Genomic DNA, 19,242 nt, shown 5'->3' with positions numbered 1-19,242 from the left:
CAGCATGGGAGGATTGCCGTGCATGCTATGCTTTTGATGAGCACTTCATCGGTACACCTGTGGAAGGTGAACCTACGAGGTCCGCTCATGGAGAGCGAGACCGAGACGTCCACGGAGAACAGCAAGCCAGAAGCGAGTGAATGCGGAAGCCTGAAGGGTGGCCCGATTTTTCTTGTAAATAGTTGTAAATATTCTCTGTTCTGTCTCTTTGGCTCTGGGAGCCGGGTGCCGTAGTCAGCTGTTTTGGATTGCAGTCGTGACTACAGGAAAAGCACCGGGGCGCTGCGACACCGCGAGAAGCGGTAGGCGCCGTTCGCGTTAGGGTCACCTTGGCACAGACGTATCTCCTCGTGGCGTTGTGTTCTAGCTATTGTCCTTGGCCCTTTGTTGGCACCCGGAAGTGTAAGAGCGAGTAGGCCTAAGGCTCTTCGGGAGCTGCCTGTCGCTTTTGGGAGGACACCGTCGTACCGTGGAACAAGCACGCGCAAACGGGCTTGCTTGTTGTATATTTAACCTCGCTAGAGCCGAGAGGTCTCGCTCAACTACAGAAAGCTGACTTTGTTCGAACAAACCTATTTTTGGGCTGCGAAGCGAATTTATAATTTCGCGGAACCAGAGACGCTAACGCAGCTCAAGTGAGCATAACATCACCATGCCGGAAAGCGAACCGCGAATGTGCTTCGTCCGAAGAGAGCCAGCTACGTTCAAATTAACCGAGCGTTTGGGCGGTGCCGGATAGGATTGTTTGGCACTTGCATTGCTCCGCACTTTACCAAATGGTGAGTTTACGCGGTCTCCATTGTTTTTGATGCAAACTTTTGGAGATCCTAGGAGCGATATGCAGAGTTCAAGAGAAGCTGCCCCGGCCTGCTGTCCATTGTATGGGTCTCTGCCTGCTGCCTTGCGGCCATGAGTCATCGAGCTGCAGTCTCCGGCGAGCAGTTTGCAGCGGCTACGAGAGGGGGGGCCAGCCCCTCTACCTTCCAACAAAGGCGCGTCGGCGCGAACAACACCCTCCCGACACGCTAATTTTGGATGCCTGCCGCGGGACAAGGACGGGTGCCTGGTGACCTTGCTGCTCATCGGATGACCCCGGCACCCCGCCTGTACGAGCTGTCTTGCAGTCATCATCGCAACGCTCGTGGCCCCTTCTTCGATGGCATCCATGGACGGGTTCAACCGTAGGCCGACATTTAAGGAGGGAGGGATGTGGAGAACCTGTTTCCCCCCTCCGTTTCCATGCGGCCCATCTTCATCGTCGGCCGTCGGGACGAACAGCCCCCGGCTGGGCGAGGAGGGAAGTCTCCCTCATGGGGGAAAGAGAACGGCGACGGGAGCGCCACCTCGTAGGTTACGCGGAATTCTGCGGAACCGGAGAGAACCCTTCGGGATCCGGCCAGCGTGGTGAGCGGTTGGAGCCGCACGCTCCCGTCACCTTCCGCGGCAGGCGCACGGGGATCCGTTGTGCCTTGCCGCTGGACTTCTGGTTCCAGGCAGCGAAGCGAGCGCAGCAAACGCGCGCTCTGACCGCCTTCCCCAGCAAATGCTAGGGAATGGCTTTGCCCCAAGAATGCAGCGCGCACGGGAAAACCCGGCCGCCATTAACGGCGCATACAAATGTTCGCCGCCGATACCTCCGAAGTCGCGCCCTTGCCCCAGCCGGTAAGTCGGAAGTCCTTCTTACGTAGCCTTCTATTTCCGAGGAATGCCTCGTTGATGTTTTGTAGCTAGCTGGCCCGCTCTGTGTATTGATTACAAGTGTAATAAATAGCATATGAGTGTTCACGCTGTGTCGTCCCTTCCCTTTGTCCCTCGAGCACGAACCCCTCCGCGGTTAGCGAGCGGGTACGCTGCATCCGCGGAGTGGGAGTGCAGGCGGGGCGAAAGGCTTGTTTCCCCCGTATTTCCACAACACGCTTTCAATGTTCCACTCTAATAAGCGAGTCAAAACGTTCAAATTTATGTCTGTATAATGTTTCTTTGTGATTGTCTTTTTATTTAGGTTAGAAGAAAAGCATTAACAACGGACTCTTTTGCAGCCTCGCGGAGGAACAGTGGCTGGCGGTAATAAAGGTGTGGGCGGAGCCTCACTGCAGACTTAAGTTGCATCCGACTATAGTACCATTAGCCATGGTTTTGCGCCGTGTATCTTGACTTTCTATGCTTTTGCTTGACCTTAACTTGTTTACTTTGGTTGATATATCATATGATGTAATTTTGTGTGGTACTGCATCATTTTAGGCTTGTAGTGCGGTAGAATTGCTCATTGTCTACAATCACAGATCCCTAGCTGGAAGTCGTGATTCCGCTCCTGGTGCAGAGGGGCAACAGTTTAGCTACGCGCCATTGCCCTGCGATGGCATGTGCTGCCATTGTTCGGGCTTCTGACACCTATGTTGTTCCTGAGGAATCTCTAGCGACTAATTATTAAATTGAACTGCCACGGTTGGCAATTTGCTCACAATCCGATGGGCAGCTTTTGATGGCAGTAGCGGTGACACAGGAAACATCGTTCTAAGCCGCACTCCTGTTTTTCACAGGCACGACAACTTGGCAGGTCCATCGTCTCTTCAATTGACCGTGGTCATCCCCAGAGGCTGTAATCACACGCTGTGATTCAACTGCTGCGCAGATCTGCTCCGAAGCAACACTTCGTCGAGTTTCAAGGCACCGCAAGGACCGACTGCCGTCACACGTGCCAAGGCTGACAGCTACATAAGCCGAGGAAGAAGTGACCTGCTTTCACTCTGGCAGCAGCGGTGACACAGGAAACATCGTTCTAAGCCGCACTCCTGTTTTTCACAGGCACGACCACTTGGCAGGCCCATCGTCTCTTCAATTGACCGTGGTCATCCCCAGAGGCTGTAATCACACGCTGTGATTCAACTGCTGCGCGGAAGATCTGCTCCGAAGCAACACTTCGTCGAGTTTCAAGGCACCGCAAGGACCGACTGACGTCACACGTGCCAAGGCTGACAGCTACATAAGCCGAGGAAGAAGTGACCTGCTTTCACTCTGGCAGCAGCGGTGACACAGGAAACATCGTTCTAAGCCGCACTCCTGTTTTTCACAGGTTGGTGTCTTTCCGTGTACTCTAAGTAGTTTTCTGTCATTCCTTCGTGTCCCTGCTGCTGCCAAAAGTGTGTATTTTGCTCTGAATGATGAGTGATGATAACTGCTTAACGTGTGTAGCGTGCAATGTAGAGGTCAACAGTGAACATTACCTAAAATGTAATGAGTGTGAATACGTCTACCACTTAGGAAAGTGTTGCGGCACCTCAGAAACGCAATATATTGCAATGAGGGAAGTGACACGAAAGACATGGCGATGTCAGACATGTCGTGTTAGCAAATCAAGAGGTAATGCGAAAGGAAAGCACAAGGCTGAGAGCAGTGTTGCGCAGCAGAATGAGGACAGGCCTGACATCAGCTATGTCTTATACGACATTCAAGAGAAGCTCAGCGCTCTCATGTCATTGAAAGACACTGTTGAAAACATTGAAGCATCTGTACAGCTAATGTCGGATAAATATGACAAAATTCTTGCTGACACCGCGCGTCATGACAATGAGATAAAGGACATCAAGAACAGAGTCCAGGCGCTAGAAGCAAAGACAGACATTTCATTGCCATCCGTACAGGAGCAACTGAATGATTTGGAATGGCGGAACCGCAAGCTCAACCTAGAAATACACGGTATCAAGGAAACAGAAAATGAGGACCTGCTAGCAAAAGTAAATGATGTAGCGCAATCACTGGAAGTCACACCCCTCTCGAAAGCAGACATTGTAACAGTTCATCGATTGCCGCCTAAGCCAGATAAGACGCCCGGTGAATGCCAGATAAGACGCCGCGGGACGAATGGTTTCAGAAAAGGCATGCGCTAAAGACATCTGGAACTTCAGTTTACATTCAAGAAAACTTGACTAAGCATTGCAGGACTCTTCTTTAGGACGCGAAACAATGGGCGAAAAGCCACAACTTCCAGTATGCATGGCACAGGAATGCAAGGATCTTTGTCAGGCGGAAAGATGGCGAGAATGCGTGGCGCGTCAAGACAGTAAGTGACCTGGCAACGATAGAACTGTAGTTTCCATGGTTTATTTATTTATTTATTTATTTCAGTACCCTCAGGGCCCGAAGGCATTACAGAGGGGAGTGGGGTACAACAGACAAAATAACAAAGGAACAGCAGTAACAAGTAACGCAAAAATGTGAACAAGAATATGGCTCGCACAAATCAGTAGGTTACAGCAAATACAATCAAACAAATTAACAGTCATTTAACACGAAATTATGAGCAAAGAATAAAAGTATGCATAAAAGTAAGCATACCACGCAAACAAGCATACCACGCAGACCAGGTCTGTTTGAACTACCACATAAGCTGAAAAGAATAAACGGCAGGGCGCAAGAATTACATGTACTATGTTACCATCAAGTTAAAGCCGATTTAAACACAGAATGGTCACTTATTTCGACGACCGATCGGGGAAGGTGATTCCATTGTGCCGATGTGCTGGGGATGAATGAGTTGAAAAAGTGGTTTGTTTGGCATGAAAGAATACCAACTTTATGACGATGATCGATCCGAGCTGAAACGTAGCAAGGTGGCGTTATAAATTTTCTCTTATGGATAGGGTTCTCGTAGTAAATTTTATGGAATAGACAAAGGCGGGATATATTTCTACGTTGCGACCGTAGCGGGAGTGATAAGCTTGATTTCATGGCACTGACACTAGAGTTACGGTGATAATTCGAGAGAATGAAACGGGCCGCACGGTTCTGTATAGATTCGAGTTGGTATATTAGTGTCTCTTGATAGGGGTCCCAGATAGATGCAGCATATTCTAGTTTACTACGAACCAACGACTTGTAGAGAAGCAGTTTTACGGAGCTAGAAGAAAGATTAAAGTTACGGCGTATGTAGCCCAGCATGCGGTTAGCGTTATTGCTTACATAGTCTATGTGTACTTTCCAAGAAAGATTATGGGAAATGAAGACACCTAAATATTTGTAAAAAGGCACAGACTCAAGGCTGCAATTGTTAAGACGATATGAAGGCAATGTGGTGTTACGACGAGAAACCCGCATGTACTTGCACTTTTTTATGTTTAGTTCCATGTTCCATTTGTTAGTCCATTAAAGAGCATGATCAATATCCGATTGAAGAAGAGCTATATCAGAGTCACTGTTAATTTCGCGGTATATGACGCAGTCATCAGCAAAAAGATTTATTGTTGAACATAGATTGTCAGGTAAGTCATTGATATATATAAGAAAAAGCAGAGGCCCTAGAACAGAGCCTTGTGGTACTCCAGATCCAACTGGAGAAGTGAAGGAAGAAACATTATTAGCGGTGGCAAATTGTGAACGATTAGTGAGAAACGAATGCAGCCACCTAAGAACGTTAGGGTCGAGGTTAAGTTTACTAAGTTTAAAAAAAAAGCAGTTGATGAGAGGCCTTGTCAAACGCCTTTGAGAAATCGAGGAAAATGCAGTCGACAACGGAACCCCTGTCGAGGAATGAGTTTAGATCATGTGTGAAGGTTAAAAGCTGTGTTTCGCAAGAAAACCACTTCCGAAATCCATGTTGACTGTCCGTAAAAAAGGCAATAAAATCAAGGAACGATGCAAGGTGAGAGTAAATAACATGCTCCATGATTTTACCCGGAGTGCTGGTAAGTGAGATGGGTCAATAATTATGCGGGAAATGTTGATCACCTGATTTATGCAAGGGAATCACCTTCCCAACCTTCCAGTCATCAGGTATACATGCTGTTTCAAGAGATTGCTGAAATAGGTTAGAGAGTATTATTGCGCTGTATACTTTGGTTTTAATCAAGAACTTAGAACTAATGTTATCAACACCACATGATGAAGAAACCTTTTGTTTTTCGACTATTTTTTCCACTCCAGCAGGATCAAAGACAATAGAATCCATCGGTAAAAAGTCAGCACTGTTATATGCAGGGGTTACCGAACACTGATTTTTGGAAAAAGTTGAAACGAATACACTGTTTAGAACATTTGCACATTCATTAGGATGAATTAGTTGGTCACTGGAGTCTCTAAGGCTGATGGATGAATTGTCTTTTTTGTTAACTACGGTCCAAAATTGCTTAGGGTTATTTATCAAAAGGGAAGGTAAAGTGTCATTGAAAAACAAATCTTTGGCATCCTTCAGTGCACTTTTATATTCAAGGGCCGCGGCCTGATAAGCAGTCCAACGTTCTTGGGAACCGGTTAGTTTTGCAGAGCGGAACATACGTTTTTTCTTATTACAGAGCCGTTTTAACGATTTAGTGAACCATGGTGATTGACGGTTAGAGGTGATGACTAAGCGTGGAACATATTTTTCAGTGAGCGCAGCAACTTTTTCTTTAAACAGGCTCCAGTTAGCATTCACGCAGCGGTCATGAAAGCTTAGCAAGTAATGGTCTAGAAAAACAGACAGTTCAAGGTTAATAGCATCAAAATCAGCATTGTTGTAATCATGGATATAATTACTGTGGTTACGTTGATGGGGAGCTGCGCAGGTCAAAGCAAAATGAAGGAGTAGGTGATCACTTAACCCTGGCAAGTATGATATGGGCTGGAAAAAATCAGGCGATGTGGTGAGTACCAGATCGAGGATATTAGACGCAGTAGGTGAAATACGAGTAGCCTGCGTTACAAGCTGGGATAAGTTAAAATCACTGCACAATTTCAAGAACATGTCGCATTCACTTGAATAAGGTTCACAATAAGAACTCACATTAGACCACACTATGTTGGGGAAATTAAAATCACCCAGTAAGATAAAGGGACTGCTCGGATAACGGACTGTAATCATATGAATGACATCATGAAGATCGTTTACAAAGGTGGGGGAGGTAGACGGCGGACGATAGCAAACGCCCACTATCAATTTCCTAGAGCATGTACGAATTTCAACCAGTACAAGTTCCAACGCGCTTACAAAATGGATCGGAAAAGACATAACAGTATCAGCAACAGCTACAAGCACGCCTCCGCCACATCTAGAACCCCTGTCGCACCGATAAATGTTATATCTCTTTTTACACGTAAGAAGTTCACAGCTATCTATCTTCGCCGATAGCCAGGTTTCAGTAAGACATACAATATCAGCATCGCAAGCATCAATTACAGAACAAAGATCATCTAGTTTAGGTATTATGCTGCGAATATTTGTGAACAAAAAAGAAAGTGGGGTAATGGCCGGGGACTTAGTTCCACTGCCCCTCGCGCAGTGCTAATTAGTAACAAGTTCGGTCGGTGGCGCGGAGGCGCTGTGGGTATCATTCGTAGGGTCCTCAGAACGGTTGGTTGGCAGCAGGAAGGCGCTTGGGATTTCATGAACGGAGTCATCAGAGTGATTGTAGGAGTAGCATTTATTTTTTATGTAAAGCTTATTGAAGCGAAACTTGAAAGTGAGCGGCTGGGATTTGCCATATTCGAACAGTTTTTTTCTAGCGTGACGGGTGGAAAAAGAAATCCTCGCTAAGCGTAATTTTTTCATCCTTCAGCTTAGAACAGTTAAGCAGTATTCTCTGCTTTACCTTGAAGGATGAAAATTTGGCAATAATTGGTCGACATTTTTCCGATGCGAACCTACCGAGCCTGTGCGCTCTGTCGATCAAAATTTCAGAGGACGGAATTTCCAAGCAGGATGAAAGAACCTTGACTAGCTTTTCTTCTGACTGAGCCCAGGACTCTGATTGCGCGTCAGGTATGCCATAGAACAGAAGGTTATCGCGTCGCTGCCTGTCTTCAAGTTCAGACAGGCGCGCACGCAGCTGATAGTTTTCACAAGAAAGTTGGTCAACTAACTGCTGATAAGGATGTACTTCCTTCTCGGTTTCGTCAATGGTAACAGTTTTGCGCTCAACGTTAGTTAATCTTTTGTTCCTTTCACTCAAATCTTCTAACTTCAGCTGGGACTTCTTAAGATCATCAAAAGACTTTATGAAAGCCTCTTGGTCCAGTTGCATTTTCGCAGTTCGCGTGTTCAAAGCCTCCAGTATTGCAGATATATCTTCCAACTGCTTAGACTGGACGTCAGGAAGAGAGTCCTGTACCTGATGCCTCGTGTTAGGCCCAGGGTTGAGCTCGACGTCCCCGGACAACGCCAGAAGTTGGTTTACAATATCGAAGCATTCACTGAACACACAAAGCAAAACTCCCGTGCGTGGGAACAGCAACAGGCATACGTCATTAGATTTCTTAGTGTACAGGGAAGTAACAGAACTAACCTGGACGAAGAAGCAGAGCGGATTAGGTGGCCGCATCCTGGTGCTGTTCTCACGCCCACTAAGGGCGCCGGGGACCCGCCAGCTGTTCATATAGGCAGCAAATGATGTCGCTGTTGATCTGGATCTTTCATGTGATGGAGGGATGGCGATGAAAATGTGCCTGTCTTGCGGGCATGCGGCATCACAAGTGTCGTTGAAGTGGCAGGGCAGCTTGGTGATCTCATGGGTAGGTGACGATAGCGGCGCATTGCTGAACAGGGCCCATGCCGTAACCTGGACGAAGAAGCAGAGCGGATTAGGTGGCCGCATCCTGGTTGGTTAAGCGGATTCTTTTTTTTTCTTGAATGTCAGGTGAATGTTACATAGATCCAGATAATATATACAACTTTCTTGGTGCAGGTTTCCAAACTTCGTTTAAGGTATTTCACGTGAACACGCAGTCGGCAAGAAAGAAAAGTACTTTACAAGACACATTTTTCAGTCAGTCAAGAATTCAGTATCAGGTTATAATGTTCTCTGAAACTTGGTACACATGTGATATGGACGCCTACAGACTTCCTGGTTACATACATGCAACTTTAACAGAACATACAGTCGTGGAGTGGGTGTATCCTTATTATTACATGACACCATAAAGTATGAGCTGCTGCCATCTTTTACACTTTGCACTAGAGATATAGAAGTACTATCAGTACTATGCGACAAAACCATACTGGTAACAATATACAGGCCACCAGAAGGAAATTATTCACCTTTTTTTCCATTTCTCGAACGTCTTTTTACATATGTTAATGAGAATAGATGTCATGTTGTCTGTGGCGGTGATTTTAATCTTAACATTCTTTCAAATTCATCAGCTGTGAAAGAGCTCAGTCTTCTACTTAAGACACATTACATAAAAAATACCATTAAACTACCCACAAGAGTTACATGCAGTTCTGCAACGCTAATTGAATTATTTATAACTAATCACGAATTAAACCAAACTGTGTCAGGAGTTATGGCTTACGGCTTCAGTGATCATCTTCCAATTTTTATATGTGTTAAGTTAGGTAGAAAACGAATAAACACCGCGCGATCTGTTTTGTATCAGAAAATTTTGCCTTCAAGTTTGATAAGGTTTCGTCAGGATCTACAGAACGTCAATTGGTCGTATGTGATAAATGCTGTAAACGCAGGTGACGCATTTGATTTGTTCCGTGACAAATTAAGTACACTTTATAATCAATACTTTCCTGTTATAGAATATCGTACCTCTAAAAGAATTCGAAAACTTTGGATAACAACTCAATTGTTAACCAGAATTACCATGAAGAATCAACTGTTTCGCAAATTCTTAGCCACCCGTGAAGTCAGCGACTTGCGCGAGTTAAAAAAAACCGCAACAATCTTAATAAAGCACTGAAGGTTGCTAAAGTCAGTTACCTAGAAAATTCGTTTCAATGTACCGCCAGTGACGTTAAAGTTACGAGGAACAAACTTAACAGTCTCTTAAATCGGTCAGCATCTTCAAGTTCTGTAGACGATCTTGTCATAAATGGTCGAACAATATCCGGTTCTGACTTAGCGAATGTATTCAATGAATACTTTACTAATTTGCCGACACCGACGTTGACCGGTGCTGCAAGTTCTTTTATAAAACCTAACCACACAAGCAGTATGTATCTCCGTCAAATAACTGAGAACGAAGTAATCACCGCGTTTATGTCCCTCAAAAACAGTTGCAGCTGTGATGCGTATAACATGCAAATCAAGCCTATCAAATTTGTACTAGACAACATAGCCCCCATGCTTACTGATATATTTAATATGTCCTTCAGAGATGGTGTCTTTACTGCATCAATGCAGTTAGCGAAAGTAACTGTCATCCATAAAAAAGGTGAAAAAAATAATCTCAATAACTACCGTCTTATTTCTATCTTGCCAGTCTTCTCGAAAGGACATGAAAAATTAATTCACAAACGGCTTACATCATACTGTGAAAAGATGAATATACTAAGCGACGATCAGTGCGGTTTTCGCAAGTACCGATCAACTCAGTTAGCTCTTCTTAAGCAGAGAGAATATATAATTAAAAATCTGGAGGCTAAGAAATTTGTACTAAGCATATAATTGATTTCACTAAAGCATTTGACTACATGAATCGCAATCCTCTTAGTGACAAATTACAATATTATGGTATATACGGCCCACCTTTAGACTTACTGAAGTCTTATTTGAGTAATCGCTCCCAGTACGTAAGCATAAACGATCACCCATCATGTCCGTTGCCAATTTGGGGTTCCTCAAGGCAGTATATTGGGTCCACTTTTATTTACCATATATCTTAATGACATCGCAGCAATTGATGCACGAGCAGAATTGGTAATATATGCAGACGACACCACCATATTACTCTCATCAGACACGTGCACAGAACTTCTTGATACCGGTAACTCAATCCTACATAAAGTTAGTAACTGGGCAAGGGCAAATGGTCTAGTAATTAATGAAACAAAAACTAAAGCCATCATTTATCGCGCAAAGTCTCGATCTGTTCCGCAAAACACAACACTTACCCTCAATAATTGCACAGTAGAGATAGTACCTAGTTTTAAAACGCTAGGCGTATTATTTACAGAAACCTTGTCTTGGGACGCCCATGTGGACCACATAGCTTCCAAGTTAGGAAACATGGTAGATATTTTTTATCGCCATAGAGACTACCTTCCTCAGAAAATAGCATTAAACCTATACAATTCTCTGTTCATTTCGCACATAAATTATTGCATTCTTGTATGGGGTACTACCACACTATGCAACAAGTTAAAACTGTCCCGGCTCCAAAATAAGGCAATCCGTGTTATGACCCGGTCTGCCTATGATCATCCGATTGCACCCTTGCTCCTTAACCTGAATTTGCTAAGCGGTAATGATATACATAGATACCAGCTTTGTAAATGTTTGATTCGTGGCAAACTACAGCACAATAATTATCTTATTAACCTTGGTGAGTTGGAAATCAAAGAGCCATCGGTTTATAATACGCGAAATCTCTTATACTGGAAAGTAGAGCATTATCGAACTAATTATGCAACACAATCTCTAAAATATCAGATACCAACTCTTCTCAACAATTTTCCTCAAGAAAATATAGACATTCTTAACATTCACCTCAAACATTTAAAACAACTTTTTTTTCCTTCATGATAATTCACGACACTATTTTTGTAATGCCCTTATTAGTTTTATATCTTAAGCAATGTGCAGCTGTATCATACTTTTGTGTCCTTATCGCTATTTTTAATGCTCAGCGAGTAAGAACCTAACCGTTTTTCCTTTGTTTTTCTATGTCAAATGATGTGCTAGACATTTTTATGTGCCTTCATTGCTTCACGTCATAATATGCTGTGCTACTCATGCTCCTTCCGTACCCATAATTCCTTCATTGTGTACATTGTCGACTTGGCCTATCACTGCATTTTGTGTTTGGTCCTAACCGAAATTTGTTTTTCTTTTGCGCAGATACTTGAATCTATTGTACATTTGTAACTATTGTCTTCATTATTCTTTGTTACTATTTTCTGATCGGTGTTCGGTCTGTGTTCACTACTGTTTTGCCTTTGAGGGGATAAGGCCTTAGTCAAGCTGCGTACGCAGCTTTTTGCCTTATCTCCTCCATTATATGTAATGAAAGACCAATAAACTTCTTCTTATTCTTCTTCTGACCAAGGTGGCCGACGTGCTAGAAGCAGGCTTCGGACAGACATACAACCGCTTTTCAGCGAAATGGAAGCGCTAGGGCACTGAAATGGCAACCAGAGAAATCGTTCACTCCCGATTATAGGAGTTAGTGATAACCAATATTCAATTCAGCCCAAATGCTGCATTTTTGCGACCTGTTTTATATTTAAGTGGCCTCAATAATGTTTTATTTTAAGCGAGAGCATAACTGCCTCACTACAGCAAAAAGCCGGTATCGCATTGGGGGAAGACACTAAAGAAATAAAAAATTTCATAGCTAGGAGTCTGGGATCCGAACCCACGGCAGCGCTAAAAAATCAGTTCCTCTCGCCGCTGCCTCAGACTACTACACCATCGTCACAGCTTTTTTAAAGCATGGTTTTTATTACATTGAAAATGTAGTCAATATACCTTAACTAAATTATTTACAAAGCAGTTAGGAATGGCCACGAAACACATCACAAAAAGACAGAGCAACAGAGCACTAGATGCGAGATAAGGCTGAGCACATCACCAAGAGGGAGTGCTACTCCGGCTTAAAGTAGGTCGGTTCATGCACTTCCTTGAGGTTAACAGTCAGTTGGGAGAAATCTTAACAGCCTGCCTGAATGAACTGCTAACCTCTCAAGCTGTTGTTGCAATGCCGTCATCTTTGTCACGTACCGGCGTTCACGCACGTGGAAGCGTCATAAGACGAGCATGTAGCAAACCGCTGAAATGGCCGGAGATTAGAAGTGAAATTCAGAAGACCCAGTGCTATCATAATGTCATCGGGTAATGGTAATTAAGCGACCTACAAATTTTTCTTGTTCTGAGTCTACTCTTTGCTTAGCACTTATTTTAACTGTCGCAGTAAAAGCTATTGGATTGTTTTCTAAATATTCTTGGGGTGCCGTAGTTATTGCACACAGACACAACGCATTAACAGTTAATCAGTGCCTATACCGGGTGTCCCAGCTAACTAGAGCCAATGGTTAAAAATGAATTATTAGAGACAGGCGAGTGAAACCAGTCGCATATTGGTTGATAGCCATCTTGTGCACCACACGCAATTTTTGTTTCGCAATTAAGAAGTATCTTAACTAGCTTAATTATTTAAATTAATAATTATTGAATTTGGGCAACAAATTGTATTTGCAAAGTTGCAGAACGCCTTCGTAAACCCCCATTCCATCATTAACGTTAAGGAAATACTCACGTGTGGGTTTTTTTTTCCGGCTGGAAAGAGAGCCCGCGAAATACAAAAAAAAAAAACACCTGTCTAACACATTCGCGCGCCTCGATTTTGTTGCTCTCAAGCGTGGTTTAAGGAAACGAAATTAACTGCAGCCTTCACTCCACAGCCCTGCAGAAGCGGCAGGCCGACATGTTGGCGATGGTTTCTTGTGCGCGTCAGCCTGTTGGCCCGCGTCACGGTGCAAGTTGCAGCGAGCGCGGCGCGATTTTGCGATAACGCCATAGTCCCAATCTCACAAGATACTGAGATGGCGAGTTTGCTTTGTCACTGAGAAGCAAAAGAGAAATTCAACACATACTTCTTTGTCGGGAGTTGTTAGCGGAAGTGTTGTCGCTACTTCCTAAAGAGGATTTTGAATGCTGGAAGCAGTGGCCAGGCAAACTTTGTCGTGTGCTTTTTTGATGCCAGTCACAAGCGAGATGGAAGCTTTGGCGTCGTGATTTCCAGCGTTTAAGACATGCTGTTTACAAATGAAGAGAAAGCAGACATGGTTCTGGCTCTAGGAGCATCTCATAGGAACAGAAGGCGCGCTGCAGACCTTCTGCAACAATGGCACTCAGTCAGGCGGCCAAGTCCAAAAACGATCTTGCGCACATTCCAGACGCTGCGACGGACAGGCAGCTTTGCCTCCACACGAGGCAGAGCACCCGTTTTTGGTGAGGATCTCGAGACAAATATTGTATCGCTATTCGCTTTGCATCCCCAGGCAAGCGTCCGGAGCGTCAGCCAGGATACCAGGGTTTCCAAGTCATCAGTGTGGCGGATACTGTGGGAGAACCGCCCGCACCCGTACCATGTACAGTTGCATCAAACTCTGGTGCCACGGGACTTCGAAAGCAGGACAGATTTTGCTAATTGATTTCTCCTAGAGATTCAAGACGATCCGGATTTTTTGAGCATAGTGATATGCAGAGACGAGGCGAGTTTTTCGCGAAATGGGCAGGTAAACCTACACAATGCCGGATCTAACACATTCGCGCGCCACGATTTTATTGCTCTCAAGCGTGGTTTGAGGAAACGAAATTAGCTGCAGCCTTCACTCCACGGCCCTGCAGAACCGGCTGGCCGACAGGTTGGTGGTGGTTTCTTGTGCACGTCAGCCTGTTGGCACGCGTCACAGTGCAAGTTCAACGAGCGCGGCGCGAATGTGTTACACAAGGACAAATTTTGCTAATTGGATTCTCCTACAGATTCAACACGATCCGGATTTTTTGAGCAAAGTGATATGCAGAGACGAGGCGAGGTTTTCGCGAAATGGGCAGGCAAACCTACACAATGCCCACTACTGGAGCGGGTCAAATCCCCGCTGTGTTTCACAGACGCGGCAACAGCACCAATGGTCGTTCAGTGTTTGGTGCGGAATTTTCGCCGCTCATTTGCTCGGGAATGTGCTTTTCGACCATGCTCCGACAGCAGAGTGCTGCGTCAATGACATCCTCGAATGACCTGTTGTTGATTTCCTTTTGAATTTCGCGCTCGCCAGGGCCACAGGTCTGCGGTTTCTGCACGATGGCACCCCTGCGCACAGCAGCGCCAAGGCTCGGACCTGGCTCGGCGCAGCGTTTCCGCAGAAATGAATAGGACGAATAGGTCCCGTGAATTGGCCAGCAAGGTAACCTGATATGACACCTCTGGGCTATTTTTTGTAGGGTTACATTAAGGACAAGGTGTACAGCGCACCATCTTCCGCACCGCAGGATCTGAAAGATAAAATAAGGCAAGTGTGCTTGAATATGCCTGAGGCGGTCGTAAGAAATGAAACGGCTCATGTGGAGACAAGATGCCAGAGCTGTATTGTTGCGCAGGGGGATCTATTTGAGCACTTGTTGTAACTGGTAGCAAACGAAATGAAATGGGTTCAGGACAACCACGGACCACGGCTTTTATCGTCGCACAGCGAAGTCGTAAACCGGCACTATCGTTTCTTTATAACTGGCAAATAAAGTTCCTTCCACTTGTATCCTTCGAGCTTGGTAGTCTTAATCGCGACTGCAAAGAGCGGCGCGCACGCTGCAACTCGCACCGTAATGTGTGCAACTGGCTGACGCAGACAAGAAACCACCGCCAACATATCGGCCTGCCGCTGGTGCGAGACCGTCGAGTCAAGTCTGGAGGAGATTTCGTTTCCTCAAACCACGCTTCAGAGCAGCACGATCGTGGCGCGCAAGGGCGTCCGTCCCGTCGTTTATTTTGTAATTCGAGGGGCTTTTCTTTGCAGCCGGGAAGAAAACACACACGTGAGTGTTTGCTTATCGTAATTGATGGAAGGGGGGTTTGTGAAGGTGCTCTACAACTTGGTAAATATAATTTGCTGCCTAAAATCAGTATTTATAAGTTTAAACAATTTAACTTAATTAAAGTAATAATAAATCGTGAAACAAAATTGCCTATTGTGCGCAAGATCTCTGTCACCAATATGCAGTTGGTTTCACTCGCCTGTCTCTAATGTTTTATTTTTTAACCCTTGGGTCTAGTTAGCTAGGACACCGCGTAGATAACAATGAAACTTGATGAGTGCCGGGAACATATATATATGCAGTGATATTTTGGGGCACAAGTCGTAAATATCTTGGTTTTTTCTCATGTATGAGCTCAAACAACGCGCACACGCACTACTATGTAATCATCTAGCCTCTCGTCCAATAGTGCCTTGAGGGCTTGTCTTGTATGTTTATTACTCAGTAATATCGCGAGAAGTTGCCGACTACAAAAAATATCTCGAGTTCTATAAGGACACTTCATGAGGGAGAGGGAGGGCCGACAATGTGAGGGCGAGGGCGAGGGAGGGCCAGCAAATTTTCGGAAGTGAAGATGAGGGGAGGGAGGTCTGGACAACTCTTCAAAATCAGGGCGAGGGTGAAGGAGGGCCATGAACTCAGAATTGAGGGTGAGGGGAAAAAGTAAAAATGAGAACATTTGCCCGTCTCTGGCCACTGCACGTACTTAGGGATCGGAGTTACGATCCGCGAACTGGACTGTGCTGATTGCACCGCTTGCTGTAATGCTCTAGTCATAACTTGGGCTAGATTCGTCGCGTTAACCGGTGTCCCTTTTTTAAAACTCTCCTTTCTCTCTTACTTTTTTTCTGCAATGCAAAATTCCTTTTATTGTCATCCTTTTGTATTATATTATTGGTTTGAGCCCATTGTGGCGCGCGGCTGGTGCAGGCTGGGCTTTAATATTTTTAATTATTTTTTAAAGCCCACTGTAACTTCTCTCTGGTGCAGCCACTAGCCTGTTATATGTCACTGGTGCAGGCAGGGGCTTATTTTTTTTCAATCTATTTAGGTTGCCCCAACCTATGTCAGGTTGTTAGGTTGCCCCAGCATATGTCAGGAGCCGTGATGGGCGGTGACCTCATCGCATCTGGCGCAATCTCGGTTGTGCCGTTTGGCATCTGTGAGACGAAGGGCGATGTGGCCGTCCTGTGCACAGGCGGCATGCGCCGATGTGAGTGGACGCCAACGCTTGGCCTGCTGGTACCGTGGTACTTGGCGCAGTTTTCCGGCGCCCACGATGTTGCGTAAGTCGCGCCTGCGGCGATGTGTCTTCCCGTTCGTTGAACTGGGTGCGCTGCTGGAGTGTCTTGGCTAGAGCGTTCCCTAGGCCCCTGGACGAGCTCTGTGAGCCACATCAGATCAGGCAGTGAACCCGGCGGAACCGCCATGGTCACCAGGAGCGAGTTGCTCGAGCGCGTCAGCTCGTGAGAACCACTTTGAGGCGTAGGTTTTGGGCATTCTTATAGAGAGGGAAAACATATATCTAGAACAACCGAAAGTATTTTCCGCCGCTCCCAAAGCAGCTGCGTCGAGGAAGCCAAAAAAGGAAGATGAAATCTCATGAGTTTAGCTGCACACGCTTACAAACAGACCTTTTTTATCCAAATGTCATCGCTAGATATCGAGTGTTTATCCCGAAACACGCTTAGAACGTGTTCTAGAAAAGCCTTTTGCCCTCTGTACAATGCGTTGAGCTTCCTTTGAGGTCTCGGCCACGAACTCTGAGCTTCCGGTATCGTCCGGTATCTCATACCACGCGCGGCCGTTCTCACTGCGGCATAGCGGAAATGCGAATAAGAACACAACACGGTACAGGACGCTTTGCCCGTCTGGCTTCGTCGTGCGGATGATGGGGCAAGATGGCGAAAACAAAGAGGAAAGATGGGAGGTATTTCTACTAGAAGGATATAAAAAACTTGCTGGAGTGGAAGCCTCCTATACTTACCAACGGGCCTGCGTGAAGCCGGTGGCGGCCATCTTGTGGTGGGCAAATACCGAGTAGAACAACGCCTTGGTACCACAGTCGAAGCAGCTTTCAATACTTTTTCAATTAAATTTAATTTATGCTACATAAAATACCGCAAAAAACAAGTAATCACTATTTATTCAAAGTTTTTGAGGAAGAATGTTGGGCTAAATCAGCCTCTTCGCCATTCATGTTTCGCAATGAGGATAAAATCTCACGAGTTTAACTGCACATGCTTACATGCAGACCATTTTTAACCAAATGTTATTGCTAGATATCGTGTGTTTAGCTTATCATTTTACGGATTTTTGATAATAACCAGACTTTAAAGAATAACATCTCTCACTTTCTTCTTAATTACCTCCGGTTTCTCCCTTTTGTCATGTGGCAGAGTCTTATCTCGATGTAGTATTGGACTACCTACTTGCAAAAATTATATACACGCTTATCCAGCGCGTCGAGGTGCAGAAGATGCTTATTCAGCTGGACATACCAATTTTTCTCTGCTGTGCGGCTCAGTACCTATAATAGTAGCTGCATGGTCCTTCCGTGAATTGTTTCCAACTTTTTAGACTGCCATCAGAGCAAGGTTACGGAGGTCTGGAGTGTACTTTCCTTTTTTTCTGCCGTTCCTATGCACAGAAGCTGCTGAAGGTCAGGAGAAAATGCCACCTCAAATACCCCGGGTTCTTTCTAAGACAAAAAGCTTCTTTTCCTTGAAATATCTAATAATTAGTTCAGCTGTATGATTCCTTCTGGCCAGTCTTCACTTGCTTTGCTATACCGTGTAACTTTTTACTCAGATGCAGGGCCTCTGAGCTTTGCAATTTCTATTTATATCATTGCTTCGTGGGTGAAGCTCAGGCACCTGTTTCCTCAAACCAAGGCGTTTAAAGATCCTCGGTAACTGGAGCTACTCGCGGCTTCGGTGCCGGTCGTTTCGTCTTTACCTGAAATGAAAGTTTTGCAGCGTTAGCTTTTTGATCGAAGCTCTTTTTCTGTTTTGCGCTGTCGTCTGCACCGCCAAGCCCGCCTACATAGCAGCAACCTCCCACCTACCACGTACCGCACTCCCAGCACCTGTCGGATACAACGCGAATGCTCCAACCACTAGGTCACCGCTGCGGTAGCATAACGGTTAATACATCCACTCTAATATATCTACAGCAAAATGTTTACATTTTGTGGCGATCAAAAAGCAGCTCGTGCTGGATTATTTTGTTTATGATCTGGTAACCGCCCTGCGATTCCTTCTCCTATTTGATTTTCTCTCAGTCATTAGTTGCCTTTCATGAAACAAAGCTTAACGTGATAGTACCATAGAGCACAGCAGCTAAATTGTCTCTCTTGAATCAGTCCGAAGTCTCTTGTGTTTGCAGCATGCTCTTTAAATTAGCAATGAAACACTCGTACCATTTTATACTTCCATTTCATTGCGGTGCGTAAGTGCACTTCTGGCAAGCGAGGGCATGAAGAAAGAAACGAAAAGCCTCACGAGAGACAGTCTCTAAGTGTTCATAATTCCATTAAAGGACACTTTTCACTGGACAGCCGGAGTAAACCTCAGTGCAAAAAATAAGAAGCGCAATGCGCGACTCTCGCGTATTTACGCTGGCCGTGTTTCCTCTTGCATGATGTTATCGCGAACACCGGCACGAAGAACTCTTCGCTCACTTAGGGAAGCTGAAACGGTTTTCAAATCGCACGAAACGCTGTGGTTGGGAAGAAAGGACCTTGAAAATCTAGTGTGTAAATTTTATCCCGATTATGTCCGCAAACAGA

General features: G+C 45.2%; 1 long non-coding RNA gene and 1 pseudogene across 1 annotated transcript in view; one reads left to right on the top strand and one right to left on the bottom strand.

Annotated features, from left to right (window-relative positions):
- The window catches only part of LOC144097589 (uncharacterized), a 234,143-nt gene that overhangs the window by 156,692 nt on the left and 58,209 nt on the right, over nucleotides 1–19,242 (top strand). The window lies entirely within an intron of this gene.
- LOC144096898 (uncharacterized) lies at nucleotides 7,256–17,471 on the bottom strand (annotated as a pseudogene).

The sequence above is a fragment of the Amblyomma americanum genome, chromosome 7 (genome assembly GCF_052857255.1).
Source record: "Amblyomma americanum isolate KBUSLIRL-KWMA chromosome 7, ASM5285725v1, whole genome shotgun sequence".
Taxonomy (NCBI): Eukaryota; Metazoa; Arthropoda; class Arachnida; order Ixodida; family Ixodidae; genus Amblyomma; species Amblyomma americanum.
Note: the sequence above shows the minus strand (reverse complement) of the source record. Positions and strands in the feature narration are given on the sequence as shown.